General features: G+C 39.5%; 1 long non-coding RNA gene across 1 annotated transcript; it reads right to left on the bottom strand.

Moving 5' to 3' along the window:
* Window positions 1–3,294: 3,294 nt before the first annotated feature.
* Window positions 3,295–22,593, bottom strand: LOC123277312 (uncharacterized). The gene is made up of 4 exons (XR_011494431.1): window positions 22,487–22,593; window positions 20,640–20,773; window positions 18,189–18,407; window positions 3,295–6,154 (listed from the first exon to the last, which is right to left on the bottom strand). It is a non-coding gene; the product is annotated as an uncharacterized lncRNA (long non-coding RNA).
* Between the last annotated feature and the right edge of the window lie 318 nt (window positions 22,594–22,911).

Consider the following 22,911-nt stretch of genomic DNA (forward strand, 5'->3'; position numbering starts at 1 on the left):
GGTCTCCGGCTAGGTCTGAAAATTAAACTGACAAATGCAAATTAACAGGAGAATAGCATACAAACCTATTTCATATAAATTTTAAGCGACATGGGAGCCTTCCTAAGGAAATGAAGAGCCAAAGAAATAGCTAGACCTGCATGTTTTTATGCAGGCTTGGTGAAGAGTGGACAGAAATATGGTAGGTTAAGGAGTTTGAGTCAATGTAGTAAACTGGGGGAGACTTAGCAATGCCTGTTTGTTAAGATGCTTCTTAGCATCCCTTTGTCTTCAGAAGTAAGTATGTTCCCTTACTCCAGGGGTAGGGAGGGTACCTCTCACAGGAGGACTTCATGACCAGTTTCAGGCAAGAAGGGCAGCAGGTCAGCCCGACCTTCCTGCTTCTGCTGTTTTCTCAAACTCCTTCAGCTTAAAATATTCAATATGCCAAGGTGTAATATTTTTGGGGTAGCGTGTCCTGAACTCCATCAACATATAGAAATAAATGTATGAAGTTTTTCACTAAAGGTGAGAAAGTGTGAACAGGTTCACCACATGCTTCATTTTGCTTTATGGGCAAGTCTAAAGAATAATGAAGGGAAGGAAAAAAAGGAGAAAAAAATCTAGTTGGAATTATCTTCTCTTGCTTTCTTTTATCTTCTTTTCTTTCTTTTTCTTTTGTGTGCTTGGTGTGTGGTGTGTAGCGTGCGTGTGTGGTGGAGGTGGGGAATAATGAGCCTCTTTGTCTGGAAATATCTATGCTTCATCAAACTGCACATACTATGAGAGGGAAATTTTAAAGAAAAAAAATCATACTGTGAAAGACTCCAAAACCTCTCCACGCATAAGCTGAAAGAGTCCAATGACGACACTTGTGTACCAGAATAAATATGGCATCCATGTTCTCCACATTTCTATTATCTTCCAGCACTTCTTTTGGATCTGAATATATTTATGGCAGGAACATAATCAGCTTTATTTCATTTTTTACCTTATATGGTCAATTGCAAAACTCACTACAAATTCTTTCTCTGCCTGTATCCATGCCTTTTGTTTGTAATGAGATTTGCAGCTTTTCCCATCAAAGAGTGGAGAGTTTATTTCTCTATTTTCGAATCTGGATTTAGACCTGTGACAAGTATTGGCCAATGGGACGTTAGAAAACCCGACATAAGCAGAGGCTGGAGCAGTAGAGCACTGGGGCTTTTCCTCTCTTGCTATTCTTAAAGAATTCTGACACTACCAGCATGTGAATAAGTCTCAGCTAGCCTGCTGGAGGACACATGGCCCAGTTACTTCCATTGAACTTGGAGCCAGCTGTTCACCACCAGGCTTGTGAATAAGGCCATCAGCCACGAACTGACCACAAGTAAATGGGTGACCTCCACAAAAACCTTATGAAACAGAGACAAGCAGTCCTAGTTAAGCCCAGCTTGAAGTGTCAACTTACACTATCACGAGAAAAGAAGAGATTGTTAGTTTGAGCTGCTAATTTTGGGATAGTTTGTTATACAGCAAAAGCTAACTGCTCTGCCTTGAAAGGGAATCATTGCTAACTCATCTTTACAGAGAACAGAAGCTTCAGGCAAGATGCGTGACTAAGGAAGGGAACTCTCATGTACTTCTGGAGCAGATGCAGAATTAGTGGCTCTAGGAGAAATTTAAACTTCTGGTGAAAATGCTGAAAACTGAGAAAATTTGATTCAAATCTTTTTCTAAGTCCTGATAGTACTCCCACTAACCTCAGGAGAAGAACCATCCAATGGAGGGTTGCTTGAAGTTTACAATAGGGACAAGACCTACTGCAGCCACATGTGATTTATTTTTACTCCCATCCAGCCTTTCTTTAGGCATCGCCATGCTTAATAGCCCTCAGAGGCAGAGCATATAGTGACTCGATGCTTTTCCAACTCAAGGGCATTTCAAGGCTGTGGGTCAGTCTTATTTCTCTTACCATGTGTCTAATTTCATTGCGAAAGCAGCGTATTGGGCTAATGAGACTTAGGCTCCTTGGCTGTGTTTCTTTTCCTTCTCATTCCAGAGTCCTTACCACTACACAGCACCTTTCACTTCCAAAGGATGCCTGAGCACTTCATAAACTTAGCCAGTGGACTTATAAACTTTATGGCCAAGGAATAAGTCCACTTCTGAAAGGTAATGTGCTGCTGGTGTGAAAAGTAGCAATTGTTTACATATGGTTAACCTGAAGGCATAAGGAGGCCAAGCAGTGGGTTTAAAACCCTAAGATGCCTTGGGGCAGGTCCTGGTAGGATTTCCTTTCCTTTATTAAGTTCTCTTCTGCACTGGGTTTAGTTGACTGAGCCCAAAGGAAATGTATCCAATGAGTGAACTGAACCCGTGACCCTCAGCACCTGGTTAGAATTGGCCTTTGTGTAACGACCTGAGACAACCTCCCAACTCCACAGGTAGGGAGGTCAACGAGAAAAGAATTTCATTTATAAAGCTCTTTAAATTCAAATAATTTTAAAGGAAACTTATTCATACATTACCATTTGCCCATTTTTCTGTATCTTTCAGAGAATTTCACAATTTTTATCTTGTGTTTTATTTGTTGAACTAAATTTTTTTTTTGTCCCATTAAAGGCAAACTCTTCAAATGAGCCATGCTGACAACTCCCTTAGATCCTATCACAATGAATATGTGGGAAAGGAAGCCTTCTCTGTCCCCTTCTCAGCTCAGCAGTGTGTACCACCTCCTCCCAAAAGGATGAGAAAGATTTGCTAATCATGATGCTGAGTTCAAGACATTTACTGGACCACAAGTACAAGTGGCTGCATGACTGTGCGTTAAGTAGGGGTTCCATTTCTCTCTTCATTCGCTCTGTGCAAAGGAAACAAAAACTCTTGAGGCCCCGGCATCTTGCTTCCTTTACTATCTCTATATTCACAATATGCTGGTCATTGCTTCACATAGCTTGTACCATTGTGACCAGCTCATAATTCTTAAGATTTGGGATAAGAGGTGGGAGGTAGGAGACTCGGTTTTCTCAGATCTCTTTGCTGGTAGGTCATAGGTATTGATTTGATCAAAATGTATTCTTATTTTCCATTGGCTATTGACCAATGCGTGTTTATTTCTCTTGGTGACCTCAAGACCTTAAGGAAAAGAGATGATTGGCAATGTAGGGTCTCAGCATCCCTGGTTCTGCCATTCCAAATACAATCAGATCTCTCTTCCCATCAGAATTTTTTAAAGAAATACCTGCTGATTTAATTATTTATTAAGTATTTTTTATTCTTCGAAACTATTTGTTTGTATTAAAAAAATCTCTTGCAACCCAAAACACAGTTTATTAGTCAGAACTATAACCTTTTGAGATCCTTGATTCAAAATAGTCAAAGAAAATTCTACATTATATCTAATTCCAGAACGATTAGACTCAATTTGTTAGTTCAAGATGTCCCCTGTGGGAGATTTTCACGCCAATATCTATTATGACTACTTATGGAAGCTGCCTAGGTCTCAATCAAACTTCTCATGTCATGGATTTGGGTTTTCGCCTCCTCAGTGGTGTCTTCTTTGTGGTAGTTACAGCCTAGAGATAGGCTGAGTTATTCTTCTGCTTTTCTTTAGAAGAATATCGTTTATGGGCCTCATCAATTACCTCATAATTGATTGGGCTGCTCAGCTTTAAAAGTCTTGCAAGGACTGATGGAGTCTTGCCAAAAAGATGGACAAGCCAGCTGGACAGGGCTCCTACTGGCCAAATCTTGGACAATTTGAGCATCAAAATATATAGGATAGACAGGGCTGGCCCCGTGGCCAAGTGGTTGAGTTCACGCTCTCTGCTGCAGGCAACCCAGTGTTTCGTTGGTTTGAATCCTGGGCATGGACATGGCACTGCTCATCAAACCACGCTGAGGCAGCGTCCCACATGCCACAACTAGAAGGGCCCACAACAAAGAATATACAACTATGTACTGGGGGGCTTTGGGGAGAAAGAGGAAAAAAATTTTTTAAAAAATTAAAAAAAATATATATAGGATAGAAAAGATTATGAGCCAATAAACAAAAAAAGAATCCGTGAGAATATTATGATATATATAAATACAGAAATCAATAAATAATTGAAAGCTTGATGACTAGTAGGATATTTGCAAGTTCAAAGTATCTCTTCTCAAAATACTTCTTAATTACAAATGTAAAATTTACAGTGGAGGACACTGGCAGACACCACTGTCACCAAGTGATCACCAGTAATGGGACACATCAAGGTCATACGTGTGGAAGAAGGAGAAGAACACAGCATTAGTTGTGTGATAGTGCTGCCAGTGATGCATGACTTAAATGTAAGCATGGAGAGAAATGAGACAAACCCAAATGCAAATTGGTGAGCATTCTACAAAATAGATGACCTGTAATCTTCAAAACTTTCAAGGCTAAAAGTGTTAAGAAATGATCAAGGAACTGGTATAGATTGAAAAAGACTGAAGAAACATGACAGCTACAATGTAAAATGATTTTTTTTCAGTTCATCTACTAGAATGAAGTATTTTTCTAGGTTATTGAGTAATAATTGACAAATAAAATTGTACATATTTAAAGTATACAACATGATGGCTTGATACACATGTACGTTGTGAAAGCATGTGATTCTGAAATGAATCCTTTTACTACAGAGATCCAGAGGCAATTGGTGAAACTTGAAGGGGATTTGAGGGTTAGATGGTAGAAATGCATTGATGTTAATTTTCAGATTTTGATAGATGTACTGTGATTATGTAAGAGAATATCTTTGTATAAAATACAATAAAATATTCAGGGGTATTATGGCATCAGGTTAGCACCTTATTCTCAAATGGTTCAGGGGAAAAAAAATCTTTGTATTGTACTTGCAAAAGTAAAGAAATAAATAGATTCTCCTGGGATTGTGATCTCAGACTAATTAGCCATGCTCTTGGTCTAGTTGAGTAGGGGACAGAGAAAGGCAGTCAAAAATGTTGATGGGGCAAAATAAAGAGTCAAGGGAGGCCTTACATTTCAAAGTCAGAGGTTTCCATAGATTAGCTACAGCAGGGCAGGGTTTCAACAATTAGCTTAAAGTCAGTGATCTTTCCTGCTGAAGTTTCAGAAAGTGCAATGATGGAGCAGACACTGCTGGTGCCCTACCATCCTCCTGCTCTTCCAGCAGCCTTTCAAAAGTCGCATCTCCGTCTATTTGCCTGAAGACTATCTGGTGATCAAGTCTACTTTGCCTGGTTACACAGGTTTAATGAAGTCTTCTGGGAGCAGCCTTTGACCACTGACTGATGGAAGTTAGTGGATAAATACTCCAGCTCCCTTGCTCCTTAGATGGGATAACTCTTGAGTTGCATGTCCCAGAATTTCCCCCTGGGACTGAACTCAAGCTGCCCCCAGTGGTACCCTGATTGATAACACACCCTTTATAGGTTGCCTTCCCTTCTATGAATCATTCCAAACTCAATTCCTGTGATCACCTCCCAAATAAGCTATGTACACTCGCATCCCAGTCTCAATGTCTATTTTCAGGGAAATCAAACTAAGGACAAAGTTTAGTTTAATTAACTTTAGTAAGACCCAGCTTAATTCTAGATATGGATCCATATAGAGTCATAACATTGTTTAAAGTATGAATTTCTCATCCCATTTTAAATCAGAAGCTTTTTGTCAATTGACAAAATTTTGTAAATCTAATAAATAAATTTGATAATTATAAGTTATTAGCTCTTTTAAATATAGTCAGAACGACACAGATAGCAGGATTGGAAACCTCCTTCTATTCCAGAATATTCATTATTGTATACTCAACTATTACAACAGATGAATAACACTATTTGCTATGGGTAAAGGAAAGAGTTGAAGAAAATAATGCAAAGACAAAATGAAAATTCAAAGTCAAAGTGAAAAATTCAAGCTAACCCAACAGCTTAGAGGTGTAAGGACCTTTCTCCACAGATTTACTCTGAAGCAACATTTCCTGCGAGAAAATACACACACACACTTACTCCAGTGCTCCAAGGAAATAAGTGGCTGTCTTTGCGCCTTCATGCATTTTCAATCTGGCTGGCTTTGTCACTGGGATGTGAGCAAATGAGAAACAGTGGAGGAGAAAAGAATACAGAACTGAGGCAATGGGCAAGTAGAAACTGTTCTATTACGTGCTGTCAGGCTCTAGTGTGAATAGGGCTGCACCTGGAGGAAGAGAAAAAAGGAAGCATTCATCCATCTCTCCTCATGTGGGAAGCCAGATAGGGCAAGGGGGCTGTCCTGTCAAGAGAATGATTCAGGAGTCCTTTCTCACTGAAGATTAATCATAGCAAAGGGCAGGGGTAAAGAATACCCTGCTCTATTTGCTTCCCAATCTCTCCCCTCTGCCTGGGTCCCAAATGACTCTATTTTCATATGTCGAGATATTGGTGGAGCAGAGCTGCTGAAAGGTCTAAGACATCTGGGAGATGAATCACTCCATGCAGAAATGGAACAATTAGCCGCGTTTAGTCCAGCACAAAGGCCTTGAGAGGTGTCTCATTGAGTGGCCCGCAGCAGAGCCAGGAAGCAATGTGGATTTGAAAAGAATCCCACAATTAATTTCTGTATTGACCTAATGGGACATAATTTGTTAATGTGTACAGAGCCCAGAGCGGGTCTTTTCCGTGATGCTCGTGGATTAAAAGTGCGTGGCACTCCCCTGTGTTTGTGCACGCTTGGACGAGCACTTGAAAAGTAAAGGATGTAGTTAAATGCAAGCTTTTTTTTTTTTGCAGCCCATTATTAAATCTGTGACCATTTAAACATAAAACGAGACATGCTGGCACAGTTAAGGCCACACATTTCTCCAGAACATCAGGTTTAGAATTAGACATTGGCAGTCGAATGATTTCGAACTGTTAAGCCATTTTACAAAAATCACATTCCCTTTGGACAATTTTAGAAATAGAAAGAAGGTAAAAGTGTTAAAAAAAAAAAAGCCCAACATATTTTAATTCAAAAAGTGGAAACAGATTATATCATACAGACTCTTTTGTCCCAGAAAAAAAAAAACTCACTTCCTTATAGACTCTAAAAATATATTAACTACACATGCTTATGGGTGATTGTGCTCTAGACTCCTTTTCCCCCAGTTCCCAGAGAATTAGTAGTATTTTTGTTAATTTTGGTATTTTAAGGAAGAAATTATAGTTATTTTCCTAAGAGAAGTAATTGAAGAAATCTAAAGAGGCTTGACCCTTTAGAACAATAATAATTTATCACTATAATTAAACTTCCATTTCCATAATAATGAATTAGACTCTAGATACGAGTTGTGCTTAGATTTTATCTCTACTCTTTTCACTGATTTTTTTGATTCCCAAGCAAGCAGACTGCGTGAAAGAAGACAAACACGTAAGTACTTGGTATCAAAGTTCTTTGTGTGAAAAAAGGAGTAGAAGGAACTGATTCACAGGGGCTCTTCCCACCCTGAATTCAGTAATGCCCTAACTTCTATAATATTCACAAAGATAACAAAATATTGGTGTGAAACGATCAAAGTCAGTAAACTATGCACAAATCTCCCCTTCCTTCTAATGCCTGCCAGGGAAATAGCTTTTCTTCAGAACTGTATACTCATGGTTCTCCACCATCAGGCTCCAGGGCATGGCACACCGCAAAAGGGAAAGTGACACAGGATTTGATAATGTCAGAGATGACACCACTTTAGCAGGGGCTGGTTCCGCAGGGGAAAACCTGACTAATGTACTACTGAAGAAAACCAGAGTTGTATGCTTAAATGAGAAGGACATTTCCTCTGTTAGGAAACAGAGGATTACAAAAAGACAGGGATGAGTGAGAAAGAAATGACTTAGGAATGGGTATATAGTCCATGTGTTTCTTTTGGCTCACCACTGTACTTCCATGGACCCAGCAAAGACTGGGACATGATGGGCACTCAGAAAATTTAATACAGATGAATGTGGATTTCTGTGTCAACAGAGCCCCTTGACCTAAAGAAGAACTGTGGTTGAAATGATCCAGAGAGAGGTAATAAACGTGTCATATAGCTGGGGAGAACTGTGTATGAGTTGCCACTGCAAACCCAAAGCTTATGTTTGTATGCATAGTTGTTCAACTTCTAGTTCACTTGTCCAATGATGTCAGACAAATAGTTATTCAAATAGGTCAATTCAGGCAACAACCACACAAGTCAAGTTGGCTAGTTTATTGCACTGACTGGTCAGCTCAGACTTGGTCACTAAGTTGGTTTTGAGTGTACACGGACTGGAAATCCCAAAAGATTTACCGGAGTAAGGTACTCAAAAGTAATGAAATTAGAGTATTAGGGAACTAATTTTTCATTACATTTTTGCTCAACTATAGCATTACCAGTGGTGCTGATGGATTAAAAGCTTTAAACTACTGGAAAACAAAATAACTGTTTCTGTAGATAGAATGTCTAAGTCCGGTGAAATGTTCATTAACTTTTTTTAGTAAGAGAATATAAGAAAACTCTGTTAGTGTCCATCTTAGTTGCTCAGTAATCAATAGTCCTAAACAAAAATCTCTATAAGAGCTCTTGAGTGAAAAAATGGTGCAAAGAAACGCATTTTTTAAAAAAGTTGGTTTTCCTTATGATACAATGGAGGGAAAATGTCATCCTTGGAGGATGGAGGAAAACTGTTGGAATTGTTAAAACAATTGACTAATAGATGCCAAGTGGACATTCTTATGTTAAGAGATAGAAATGCATTCAAACAGGCGTATACTTTTAATAGTTTCATGATCCTTATGTGATAACATAAAGTAGCTTCTAACATTTACTCCTGATACTACAAATGCATCCTTAGTCCTTTGACCCTAGTTTAGCAGATTTCCTCCCTGGATTTTCTAAAGTATTGTATGTGAGCTTTGAAATTGAAGCCAAATGGTCAGCCCTTATGGCTGCCGGGGAAACAGGGAATGGTTCTCCTTAGTATTAAAGCATCTTCATGACAGCTTCTCACAATTGTTAGTGAACTGAAGAATCCCACATCCTTTTCATCAGAGGCATCTCCTGCCTCCATTCCTGATTTCCATATGCCCTTCCAGTTGAGAAGCCCACTCTTTTATACTTGTGCTTCTGAGTACTCACATTGCTCTTGGTTAGCTCTAATTTATTGTTCTTCTTCACAGTGTGCCCCATTGGCTTCCAGAAATCTTTTTATGTTGGGATCTGTGATCTAGGTAAGTCTCTAACACTGGAGTTTTTCATTAGTGAAACAACAAGAAGAAGAAATGTATTGCTATTTATATTTGTCTCTGAAAATCAGATGGTTGGTTCAGTACATGCATCCGGCAGCATACTCTGACCTTGGGAGGTAGTTTCTTTATTTGAAATACGGGTACATCCAAGTCAGATAGAGGGAACTGACAACCTAAATCACTGGATAAGGATTCTGTTTCTGGAATGTCGAAGAAGAACTCGAGAAAATTGGTGTGTAGTTTGCCCATTATGAGGCTCGGTGGTGGCTGTGTTGCTGAAGGAAGGTTACCTCCATGAGACCAGACATAGAATACACCGGACTTCCTCACGAGGATGTGTCCAATCTCATTCTTGATCACGAAATAGTAGATAGGCAGATATCCAGTCTACTGATTATACAATGATGCTTTCTTTTATGTCTGCCCTGAAAAGACCCTTATCTCCTATGGCTGCAGAGCTGAGATTGTTGATCTCAATCTGTGACTGGCTGGATTACAACGCAAGTTGAACACCCAGCCTCACAGGGTGTCTACCGTTAAAGTGAAAGCATTGATTAGGAAAATGGAATCCTTAAGATTGGAATGGGGACTTACGGGATAACACCAATGAAGTTGGGAACACTGAGACTCTAGATTCTGATGAATTCTACCCCCAATGAATGAGGCCTCTCCATCTCCAGTGGGAGTGGTGTCTCCACTCACTTCTGAAAGGGCTAACTTTGCATTGCCTGAGGAAGTCTTAGTGGTTTCCCATGAGTCAGTTGCCATGCAAGACAATGCTGATTCTCCTCAGTAACCACCCTCAGCGTCCTTTGCTTCTAGACTTATAACTAGACTCCAGTCCCACCAAACCCCTAAAAGTAAGGTACAAAGTGTGACCCATGAGGAGGTGAGCTGCAATCCAAAAGACCTACTTGAGGTTTCCAACTTATGCAGACAGAAATCCAGGGAACATATGTTGGGATGGATATTAAGAGTGTGTGAATAGGGGCCAGCCCAGTGGCGAAGCGGTGGAGTTTGCATGTTCCGCTTCTCGGCAGCCCAATGTTTGCTGGTTCGGATGCCGGGTGCGGACGTGGCACCACTTGGCAAAGGCCATGCTGTGGTAGGCATCCCACATACAAAAAAAAAGTAGAGGAAGATGGGCATGGATGTTGGCTTGGGGCCAGTCTTCCTCGGCAAAAGGAGGAGGATTGGCAGTAGTTAGCTCAGGGCTAATCTTCCTCCAAAAAAAAAAGTGTGTGAATAATAAGAGAAGGAACATAATGGTTGAATCAGGCCAAATTTATTGATATAGACTCACGAGGCAAAGAGCCTGCATTTAACGGGGTAGTTGAGCGAGTTAGTAAGAGGTCTAACAGTTTACTTGTTTGGTTGATTGAAGCCAAAATGTGATTCATGTAAGTTAGAAGAAAGAATTCAAAGACTTAGGGAGGTTGGAATATTAGAAGGTATTTGTCATTTAAAACCTACTCATCCACCTTGGGAGCATACATAGACATATCATTAGCCATGACTGTGAGAAATAAATTGGTAAAGGGAGCCCTGACATCCTTGAAGAGTCTTGTCATCATTCTTCTCTGCAAGCAAGAACTTACAGGAGGAACTGTGGTTATTCATTTGGGAAACGCAAAAAGCATGGGAGTAACTGAATCTAAGAGTAGCAGGGACCAAGTGACAGCACTTGACCACCAAAGGCAAGGTGAGCATGATTACTGCAACAAACAGCAGAGTCAAGGTGACAATCAGGGTATCTGGTTCACGGAGATATGTGGCCTTATAGAGTTGATTGTGCTGTTCCTTGAAGTAAAACCGATAAGAAGCCTAGTAAATTCTCACTTGATTTGGATAAGCAGAAAAGTTCTAGGTCAAGTGAATAGAAATCTAACATGAATGATATAAACAGAGAGTCATGGCCCCTCAATCAGTTCTCAGACTTGAGCCAGTTTACAGACCCAGATCTGCTTGAATGAAGGAGAGACTGGGTCCTATTGAGGAAGGAACCTGGTATGCTGCCATAATCCATACTGTTAGTCACTCAATGGGCTCATGAGCAAAGTGGCCATAACAGCAGAATGAAGATTATGGATGGGCTCAGCAACATAGACTTCCACTCACCCAGGCTGACCAGGTTATGGCCACTGCTGAGTGCCCGATCTGCCAGCAGCAGATACCAACACTAAATCCCGCATATAGCACCATCCTCCATGTTGATTAGCCAGCTAACTGGTGGCAAATTGATTACTTTGGACCACTTCCATCATGGAATGGCCAGAATTTTGTCCTTACTGGACTAGACCCTTACCCTGGATATGGATTTGCATTCCCTGCATGCAGTGTTTCTGCCAAAACTACCATCCATGGCTTTACAGAATGCCTTATCCATGGTCTTGATATTCCACACAGCATGGCTTCTGAACAAGGAACTCACTTCACAGCAAATGAAATGCAGGAATGGGCCCATGCTCATGGAATGCACTGGTCTTACCATGTTCCTCCATCATCCTGAAGCAACCAGCTTGATAGAATGGTAGAATGGGCTTTTGAAGACTCAATTACAGCGCCAGCTAGGTGGCAATACATTGCAGGTCTGGGCAGTGTTCTCCAGAAGGTTGTATATGCTCTAAATCCATGCCTGATGTATAAATATATGGTGTTGTTTCTCCAAAAGCAAGGATTCATGGGTTCAGGAATCAAGGGGTGGAAATGGGAGTGACACCACTCACTATTACCCCTAGTGACCCACCAGCAAAAATTTTTGCTTCCTATTCCCATGACTTTATGCTTTTAGGTCTAGAGCCTTAGTTCCAAGGGGGGAAATTCTTCCACCAGGAGACACAACAATGATTCCACTGAATTGGAAATTAAGACTGCCACCTGGCCACAGTGGGCTCCTCATGCCTCTGTATCAACAGGCAACAAAAGGAGATGCTGTGCTGGCTGGAGGGATTGATCCAGACTACAAAGGAGATTGGACTACTGCTTCACAATGGAGGTAAGGAAGAGTATGTCTGCAACACAGCAGATGTCTCAGGGCGACCCTTAGTGTTACCATACCCTGTGATTAAGGTCAACGGAAAAGTACAACTTCCCAATCTAGGTGGAACTACTAATGGCCTCGACCCTTCAGGAATGAAGTTTTGTGTCACCCCACCAGGTCAAGGATTCAGACCAGCTGAGCTGTTTCCTGAAGGCAAAGGGAATGCAGAATTGGCAGTGGAAGAAGGCAGTTATTAATACTTGCTATGACCTCATGACCAGTTATAGAAATGAGGACTGTAATTGTCATCAGCATTTCCTCCTTACTTTGTTATGAATATGTTTGTGTGTGTGTGTATATGAGAAAGGGAAGAAAACAAAGACATATATATCCCCCCTGTTTCCCTATTACGTAACATAAGCTGTATTGACTTTGTATCATAGAATTCAAATATGGTTAATTTTATATCATAGTACTTAATTTATAGGAGATCAAAGAGGAGAGTAAAGATCCCTCAAAGGCTTGACCTCCTTTTCTGGGGAAGGAGTTATGTGTTTTTGGTTGTATGTAAGATAGTTATATCACGTTGGGTGAAATTATGACCTTTTTGTTGTCTTTATCTGGAAATTAATTATTGTTTAAGGGACACACATGGGTACCAAGTTGACAAGGGGTGGACTTGAGATGATTAATTTTCCATGTCCACTTGACTGAGTGACAAAATACCCAGACGTCTGGTCAAGTATCATGCTGGGTGTGTCTGTGAGGGTGTTTCTAATGAGATTAACATTTGAATCAGTAGACTGAGTAAAGCAGATTGCCCTCCCTGATGTGAATGGCCCTTTTCCAATCATTTGAAGGCTTGAATAGGACAAAAATGCTGACTTTCCCATGAGTAAGAGAAAACTCCTCCTGTCTGACTTCCTTCAAGCTGGGGAATCATTTTCTTTCCCTGTCTTTGGACTTGAACTGAAACATGAGGTCTTCCTGGTTCTCAGGCCTGCTAGCACGTGGACTGGAACTACAGCATCAGCTCGGTTCTCAGGCCTTTAGTCTTGGTCTAGAACCATACCATTGTCTTCCTTGAGTCTCCAGCTTGCTGTCTGCAAGTCTTGGGACTTGTCAGCTTCCATTCTCACATGAGCCAATGCTTTAAAATAAATCTCTTTTTATTTTGTTGGTTCAGTTTCTCTGGTTCTGTTTCTCTGGAGAACCCTGACTAATACAGATGTCAAAATTATCTTTGGAATTGAATTGGATGGAGTTAATTTTTCTAGCTAGTATTTTTGTAGAAAAGACTATATGCAGTTGAGAAGTGTTTGAGGCCTTTCTTTCTAGAATTTTAAATAAGCTGATTTGAGTGGTAATTTGGTAATAGGATTTTAAGGCTGCATTCGGTTTGCCTGTGAAGCCTGGGCCCTAATAATGTTCAAGAACAGAGATGAAGATATGGGTAGAGAAACATCATCTAACAATATATACTGAGTGCCAACTTTGTGTTAGGTTCTAAAGGTCTACAGTAAGGAAAATTGACCTGATGGAACTTGCCACCTAGTGAGAAAGAAGGACATTCTAGACCTAAGAGCACTAGTGAATTCATAACCACAAATTCTGATGCGATTTTAAGAGGTTGTAGTAAATTCTCCAAGAGTATGTATAATAGAAAAGATTAACCTTATCTAAAGGATCAGAGGAAGCTTCTAGAGGAGGTGACATGTAAAGTAAAATCTGAAGGATGAATAAAAGGTAACCAAGTGAAGAGATGGAGGAAGATTTATTCCAGTGCAAGGGAAAGTCTGTGGAAAGACCCTGAGGCAAAGATGAAAGGACAAAATGTTCACTTAGGCAACTTAAAGATAGATAACTGGAGCCTTGAGAGTGACTCCTGAAAACGGTTTTTCTCAGATTTCCTTGACAAATAGCTGTTGGTTATTAAACCCAACAGGATGCAAGAGCAGGTGATTGGAAGGCAGAAGAAAGCAGCAATTCAGAGTATTTCTCCCTTTTTCTCTATCAACTTTGATTGCATTTCTGTCAGTAGCCGTGCACCCCAACTTCTCCAGCTCTCACCCTACAGCCCCTCTGCCCACGGTCCCCACAGTTCTGATGATCTCATCTTCCACCAGGTGGCCCCGACTCCTGGCTTCCTGCAACACAGTCTCTGTGTTGAACTTTCAGCCTTAAGGGTGGTCATGTCTCCCTGCTCTTGCTAATCTCTAGGAGGACTCAGTTCCCCTTTTGGCTTCTTAAACCATCTACTCCCAGGGTAATTAAATCTCTGTATTAAAAGCTCTCTTTTGCAAATCCCTAGAGCAGCTTCTGTTACCTGACAGATAGCTTGATTAACATACCCGACAGGTAAGAGATAGAGTCAAGATTTGATCCCAATCTGGCTCCACAGGCTGTGCTTTTGACTATGATTTTATATTATTAAATATCTAATTGCCAAATAAATAATTGCCTAGCTAGAAACTAAAATGGGCCAACAAAGTTGATATCTGATGTGTGTAAAACTTAGTATAAAATGGATTTGGGATTATAAGGAATACACATATCTGCACAACAAATATATGATTTCGTTTTACATATATCCTTGTTATATCTGATCATTGAAACCTCAGGACTCAGTAAACTCATCTCATTCATTGAATGTAAAGTAATTATTTAAACATTTTTTACAGAGTGCTTACTACAGGCCAGAGATCATTCTAGGTACTGGAGATACAGTGGGGAGACGAACTTCAAAGAAGATGCTTTCTAACAGTAAAAGACACATAATAGATATGTAAATGAATGTACAAGAAAACACGTACCTGAAGAGAGAAAGCCAGATAATAGGATACAGAGGAGCTATAATACGGTATTTAAATTACATTTAAGAATACTACCTTTTTTTTATAAGAAGACAATGCCTTTCTCACCAAATAATGAATGATATTTAATTTTCAATACAGCTCTTTCAGGAAGCCTATTTATTAGTTGCATCTTCAACTTACATAATTCTGAATATTCACACATATACATATATAATTTATATGTGCTGAATACTACTTGTATAATTAGTCTATATAATTGTTCAGCTGTTTATTTACACAAGTAGTTATCATTATACAAATATTTGTAAACCCCAAGAAAAACCACGCTTCCTGTTTCAAATCTCTTTACTTGCAATACCTGGAACCACCACCAGGTGGTGATGTTTCTTCTAAAAGCAGATTATTTCTTTTTACAAAGTGATACTAAATAATTAATTCATTTGAAATAATAGTGCCCTTGTCTGCTAATTCTAACTTCTGGATCAGTTCAGGGTTGATTTGACATGACTGATAATGGTTTGTGTCTTCCTTATTCTTTGCATGCCTGGTAATTGTCGATTGGATACCAGACATTGTGAATTTTACCTTCTCGAGTGCTGAATAATTTTGTATTTCTCTAAATCCTCTTGAGTTTTGTTTAGGGATACAGTTAAATTACTCAGAAACAATTTAATCCTCCTGCATCTTGTTTTTAAGATTTGTAAGGTGGTACTGGAGCATTGCTCAGTCTAGGGTTAAGCAATCCCCACTACTGAAACAAGATATTTCTGTGCACTCCACACAACGCCCCATGAATCTTGAGGTTTTCTAGCCTGGCTGATGGGAATAGGCATTATTTCCAGTTCCTTTCGAGTCCAGTTAGACAGGGCAGTGTCTAATCCTTTCAGACAATTCTTTCCTCAGCCTCAAGTAGTTTCCTTACACACATGGACTGATCACTACATGAAGGGACCCTCCACAGATCTAGAGAGTCTCTCTCTGTGCAGCTCTCTCCTCCCTGGTACTCTGTCCTGTCACCTTTAGCTGTGTTGTGTTCTGCAGACTCTCAGCTCTGTCTCCTCACAGGAAAGAGTCTGCTGGGCTCTTCCTGAGCACCCCTCACAGCGCCATGGCCTGGAAACCATCTCAAGGCAGTCATCCAGGCTAACTGAAAAGCTCATCTCATTTTCTTACCATCTCTCAGGGATCACCATATTTTGTTGTCTCATGTCCAGGATCTTGCAAACTGTTGTTTCATACATTTTGTCTGTTTTTCTCTTGTTCCAGATGGGAGGGTAAAAATCTTGTTTACCTTGTTATTCTATCTTGACCAGAAGTGGAAGTCATGTCCTTCCTTTTTAACCAAAGTTTCCTGACAACTTCTTTTGTTGTATTGTTCTTCATATTCATTCATTCAAAATTTGTTGAGCAATTGCTATGAACCACAACTATGCTGAGGATATCAATTGATCCTCTCATTCAACAAATTAAGCCCAGAAATGTTTACACACAGAAATAAGAAGATATATTTTTTTCCTATAATTTAGTTCTATTTTCTGGATTATTCTAAATGATTATAATAAATCTGAATATTTTATGCTGACAAAAGTAATGATGACACTAAAGTTAAGGCTTCTCTGGAACAAGAATCATGTCATCTATTGGTTTACTTTACAAGGGTGAAGTGGAACTACTGAGGGTTATAGACCAGAGCTTCTCAAACTTTAAAATGTGTACGAATCATTTTTTTGTTAAAGTGCAAATTCTAGCTCAAGAGGTCTAGGGTAAGGCCAGAGATGCTGCATCTGTGATAAACTCTTGGAAGATGCAGATATTCCTAGATGATATATTCAATTTTATGAATAAGATTCACCTGCGGACTCAGTATATAAATCTAGGAAGGATTGAGGATGGAACCCAGATTATAAGAGACATAAAATCTGGTGCTATTGATCTCTGTCCAGTTGGGATTGTAAAACCATGGAGCAGTAAGTTGAAAGGCAAAATCTATGTATTGTCTACCCATGTATTTTAAGAGCCTGATGCAGTGTGCTGGCTTATAGAAAGTTTTCAATAAATTTTTGTTGAAATGAACTAAATAGAACATTAGGGTAGTAAAGTTTCCTTGGAGAAATTTAATCCCAAGATTTTTAATTTTGGTGGTCATATTTACCCTTGTGAAAATCTATAAAAAGCATGTGCTGATAAGCACCAAATTTTTATCCAAATTAACGCATTTGTGCACCTCCTAAAGTCCTTTCATGGGCCATCTAGGATTTTTAAACCTCTTAATTTTTATACACACTGACACTGTTAATGAACAGAAATCTAAAATTCTTGACCAAAAGCCCAGGGCTGATCATCGTCAGAACTTTTATTATCTCCTGAGTCTGTTAACTTTCAATGATTTTTTCCCCTCTTCTATTACATTATACTTCTTTTCTAGAAGAAATACATTTTGCATTTCCAACAAAGATGATGGACTCCATTGTGTGAAACTAAATGAGCTGACTACTGGGAGTTGTAATTTTGTCTTGGGTTTACGGGCCTGGGAATCCATAGAGTAAGCATGTGTTTTTCCCAAGGGGATTCCTTAAGTGCAACCAGGACCACCTGTTGCTAAATGCTTCCTTGTGCAGCTCTCAGTACCAAAGAGGATGTGGATGTTAACGTGAAGCTGTCTCTAGCCAAAGAAAGGTGGGGAATTTATGCTTCTATCCAGATGATTTTAGCACGTAGATTTTTGCATTCTGAGAAATCAAAAGAATTGGCACCATTCTCTCTCTCTCCTTCCCAGTTGGGGTTATACAGTTATAGCAATTGCCCGTGAGCCATAAAAATGGACACTTTGGACCATGGGCATGTAACAATATTTTGAATATATCTTCAGGTTTCCGATCTGTCATAAACGGACTTGCTGAGATTCAGTAAAGCTTGGTGAGCAGCACTGAAAATGAGACAAAGTTAGAAACAAATATCCATGCAGATGCCAACAAGAGGCAACCCAAGGCAGGACCTTAGGGAGGCGACTTTCTTGTGTGTGGCAGGAGGAGACAATGTTTCAGGATTTTTCCTAACAACAAAATACAGGAAAAATATCTCTGGGAGTTGTTTTGTTGAACTCGTGAGAGCTAGATCACTGTGCTGACAATTTGGAACAAAAAAGCACAATGCCCTGGAACAAAAGTGAATGTGACAATATCTAGAAACAGAAAGCTTCCATGTTCCAACATACCTTCCATGTGGCTCTCTTTAATGTCTTTTGAAAGGTGAGGTTTAGTTCCGTACGACCAAGGCATACAGGCACTGGACAATTTGCTGCTGTTTTATTAACATGTTGATTTGATTCTTGCTCATTTATTTGAGAGCTTCCCAGTTTAATCTATTGATATGTTTAAGCTTTCCTGCTAGTCTTGAACTGGATCATCAGAATAACTCGACGTTTAACTGGAGTCTGTAAAAGTAAATAGACACTTGAGAATAGCGTAATTGCTTGTGAAGCCATTTCCAAGGGCGAAAGGCCATAGGTGGCAAAGCAAGTCCGTGTGGGCATGTTGTCTCTGAGACCTGACTTACTCAGCAGTTTCCAAAACAACTGAGGACTTCCTATAGCTTCAGGCACTAATTTGTCCAAAGACTGTTGTAAGACTTTGGCTAAAGAAAACCAGAGAGCCTATGAAAACATGGCTTACTAATAACACATCCCAGCTGTTCACTCCCTGTTAAAAAGTAGAGAATGACGTATTTCGGAACAGCTTAAGTACTCTGCTGGGTGTGTTTTTAGGACTGTACCGAGTCTTAACAGCATGAGTCCTGTTCATTTTAATGGGGGTTGTTTAGTTTAAACTTGTCTCAGAACTTAGTTTTTGCTGTTGAGATGTCATGTTCAGTGTATCAGTCTCTGGAATTAGGTTATTGCTAAATTACTATTATGTTTTGGTCATCTTCATCCCTATGATTTTCTTACTCAGGTAACTCAAGTAGGAAGATATCTTCATATCTCCTGTTAGATTCTATGATCTTTGAAGACAATTTATTACTCATCTTTGTCTTACCTGGAGCAATAATCCTCAAATCATTATGCGCATAAGAGCATGTATACAAATCACCTAGAATGCTTATTAAATCACAGGTCACTTGGATACCACCTAAGAGATTGTGATTCTGTTGATCTGGAGTGGACCCCAAGAATCTGCATTTCCATGAACCCCTTTCGGCCAATTCTGGGACTACAGACACTATGGGTGGTACTTCCCTGGAGTCCTGGTCCACAGCCCTATCCAGCTCAGAGGCCCCTACTTATATCTGAGATTTTAAAACACAGTGTTCACTATACTAACATGAAATTCATAGATAGGATAAACCTCCACACACTTATTTTTAAGTCAATAATGTTCTAATTATATTGTAAAAGAAATGAAGAGGAAAATAATTTATGATAAAATAAATATTTCAACATGTAAATGTTTGGGGATAACTACATTAGAAGTTATAATTAAGTTGGCAAGGTTTCCAGCTATTCAGGGCTCACCTTGAATGTCAGTTACAAATGCAGGTGTGTTGTGTTGCCACTCACCTATGATGAGTGATGTTGCTTCTGTGATGTGCTTTTCTGAAATAATAAACAATTCTTGATAAAATGTCAAATCGAGCAAAGGGTGCATCCCATCAATGTGTATGGTAGTTGCTATTAAAATGGTGTAAAAAAAATACTTTGTATTTATATATAAAAAAGAGTTTAGTTTTAGGTCATTATAAACACATTTTTCATCCACACAAAGGTCAGATGAGACTAGAGACATCTCTTCATGGTGTAAGACTATCCAGCACATTGTAGGGCATCTACAATTCCACAGCCCCACCCACGAAATACCAGTTGCGCACCCCAAACATTGGGAAAGCCAAAACAGCCTCCAAATTCCCCTAATGGCTAAGGACACATCTGAAATAGAATATCAAACACAATGCAATGCTTTGAAGAGAGTAGGCAATTGATTATTTTTTTTAATTGAAGAAAAATACTTTCCCACGCAGTGTGGAGGTTGGTTCTTGGGCACTTTTTCCTTGGAGGTACTGTAACAAGTGACCGTTTTGGGTTTTTTTTTAATAAAAACTCAATAATAATGATCAATCACGTCTTTCTTTACACTAGTTACTTTTACTTAAAATGGGTATTGGACATCTTCATCAGTGTGCACTTATATCGTTATTTCAATCAGCTTGTAAACCAGCTGACAGAAAAGAGCAGCTTTTGGCTCATTTTCGGCAACTGTAGTGGGAAAATGTCAGGAAGCCAATTGCATGCAGCTGTGGTTTATACCTAGGGTGACAGTGTGCCCTGTTTTGCCTCAGACAGTTCTGGTTTACACCTGTGGTTCTGGTATAATTATAACAATTACATTCATTCTCAGAAGTGTCTCTATTTGGACAATAAATTATATTGTCACACTAGTCATACCTCACTAACAATACCAGGTGGTGAAGAGCTTATATCTTTTTCCTTGTGTAATGTAAGAAAAAGTTTCCAAATGCAAACACCATGGCAAATTTTTCTGCAATAAAACAAGGCTGGACAATCCTTGGTGTTCTGAGATTTTGGTCCCATGTCCCATTTAAGAGGAATTTACTATAAACCCAGCAGCACAGAGTATTTTCCTTACCAACCATCTTGAAGTACGATACTTACTCAACAATTCCTTATGCTCTTTCTGTATTTCTGTAACTGTCTCTTATTCTGACTGTGTACAGCAATCTCTCACTCAGAATATGGAATGTATGCCATCTTCTTCCTCTGAAATTTCATGGCTAAGCTGAGATTCACTAAGAGAAATGAAGAGGTTATGGATTTTCTTTATTTCAAAGCTTTGAGAATGGCAGTCCACGTCCCACTGTAAGGTTCAACTTTATCTTAGAAGGCAACTAGGATTCTAATCTGTCCATTCGGTTGTTTCACCACCAGTCCTGCAGGCCTAAGCCTTGTTTTGGGGACAAGTCTGGGAACCCCCCAATGTCCTAAGTGTAACCTTTCTCTGATTGTCTAGATCCTATAGTTGAATTTTTGCTTTGGTTTCCTGAGTCTGCTCTACTGCTTCCTACCAGCCTCTTGAGAACTCAAATACCCTGCACTTTCTCTTCTCCTTTCCTCTTGGATATGGTCCTTATTTTTGTCCATATACCCTCAGTCTCTGGCAGAGTCTATTGCTTAATTCTAGGTAGTTTTCTCAGTAACAGCAGCTATCAGTAAAAAAATGACAAAGAGAAGAAATTGCCTTAGGTTCAAATAAATTTACTTAATTGTGATCTCGGGTCAACTCTTATTGTCTCCTAACCTCATTTTTCTCGAAGTAACCCACAGATGGTTCTTACTCCCTAAGGTAAGAGTCAAATGACACAGTATTTTTAAAGAATCTAAAATTCAGTGGTATTCAATGGAGCAGATCCTGGAACATAAGCCATAATAAGAGGAACAAGAACCACATCCCCTCTGACAGAGGCAAGAATTGAATTTTGGTTCCATTCTATAGACTTCAAAGTTAATAGTCAGAATTTGGATCCTTTGAAACTTTTGGAGTCATATGTGGAATTTAAGGATTGGTCTGGCTTCCAATTTTCATATACCATCAAGATGGAGGAGTCCAATAAACATTTACAATTCTTCGAGATGAACTGAAATAATATAAGAACTCTCTAACCTTGTGCATTCAAGAAGCACTATAAGGGTAGATACATAAAAAAAGAAGAAAAATGAGTTGGGGCCCTTATATTGCCACATTCTACATTCCATTAAAGCTCAGATCTCTCAAAGGGGGGGGGGGGGGCGGGAATCTGGGTAACAAAGCAAGTATGGCACAAAGTCATCTTCTTTCCAGACAACAGCCTGTTCCTGTTGCCTCCTGTGGATATAGATAATATTCCATGTGTATGCCACATAACAAATAGTCATCAGGAGCAGAAATAGCAATATTGGCTTATTCATTAATGATAAGTGAATTCTCTAAGTTCAGATTTTAGGGCAATTGTTACTACGGAGATGGAGCTGAGAGAAGAGTTTCACAGCATTACTAAAAAAAAATCATGTGCTTACAAGCACAAAGTCCAATACCTCCCCAGTAACAAGACACTCTAGGTCATTGCTGCCCAAAAGAACTTTCTGAAATGATAAAAATGTTCCATATCTGCGCTCTCCAATATTGTAGCCACTGGCTACATGTGCATATTGAGCTCTTGAAATGTGGCTAATATGGCTGAGGACCTGAACTTTTCACTTTAATTAACTTAAATTTAAATAGTCACATATGGCTAGTGACTATGACATTGACTAGCACAGCTCTAGAGGGATCATCTTGAGCAGCAGATACTTGTTAGCAGTACCCATCCTCTACCTCCCTGCATACTTACTGGGTTGCATATTGCACTTTTATTATAACCCTCTCCTTGTTTTTCCCCTTCACAGCTGCTACAGTAATTCATTTTAACCAGGTTTCTCTGCCATAAAACTCATTGGAATGATCAGAAGCACAAAATGGAACTTACCTTTGATCCTTCATAGCAGTTGTAAGATTAGTCCCCTTTGGAGAAACAATCCCAACAGATGACTTATTTGTACCAGTCTTCCACTGGCGATTTCAATGAGAACTGTGGAAACTTGATACACTGGCACACCAAAGGGCTAAAAACACTGTGTCCAGAGGCTTCCTGCCAGAGTTATGTGCAGGTCTCTGTGACCCAGCCAGAGAGCTACAGATACCATGGTTCATAATCTGGATCCTGATTGAAGGTATAGTTTAAGAAATTGGTCCTTCTTTTGGTAATGGGGAATTCTTCTAGGGCTTAATGATAAATGTTTATGTTTCTTGAGCCGTACAAATAGCAAATGACTTCCTTAACTTTGATTAAGACATTGTTTTTCTAAACCAATGAAAATCTCATGCTCTGTTAGAAAAGATCTTGTCAGAGAG

This window comes from Equus asinus, chromosome 15, assembly GCF_041296235.1.
Source record: "Equus asinus isolate D_3611 breed Donkey chromosome 15, EquAss-T2T_v2, whole genome shotgun sequence".
Taxonomy (NCBI): domain Eukaryota; kingdom Metazoa; phylum Chordata; class Mammalia; order Perissodactyla; family Equidae; genus Equus; species Equus asinus.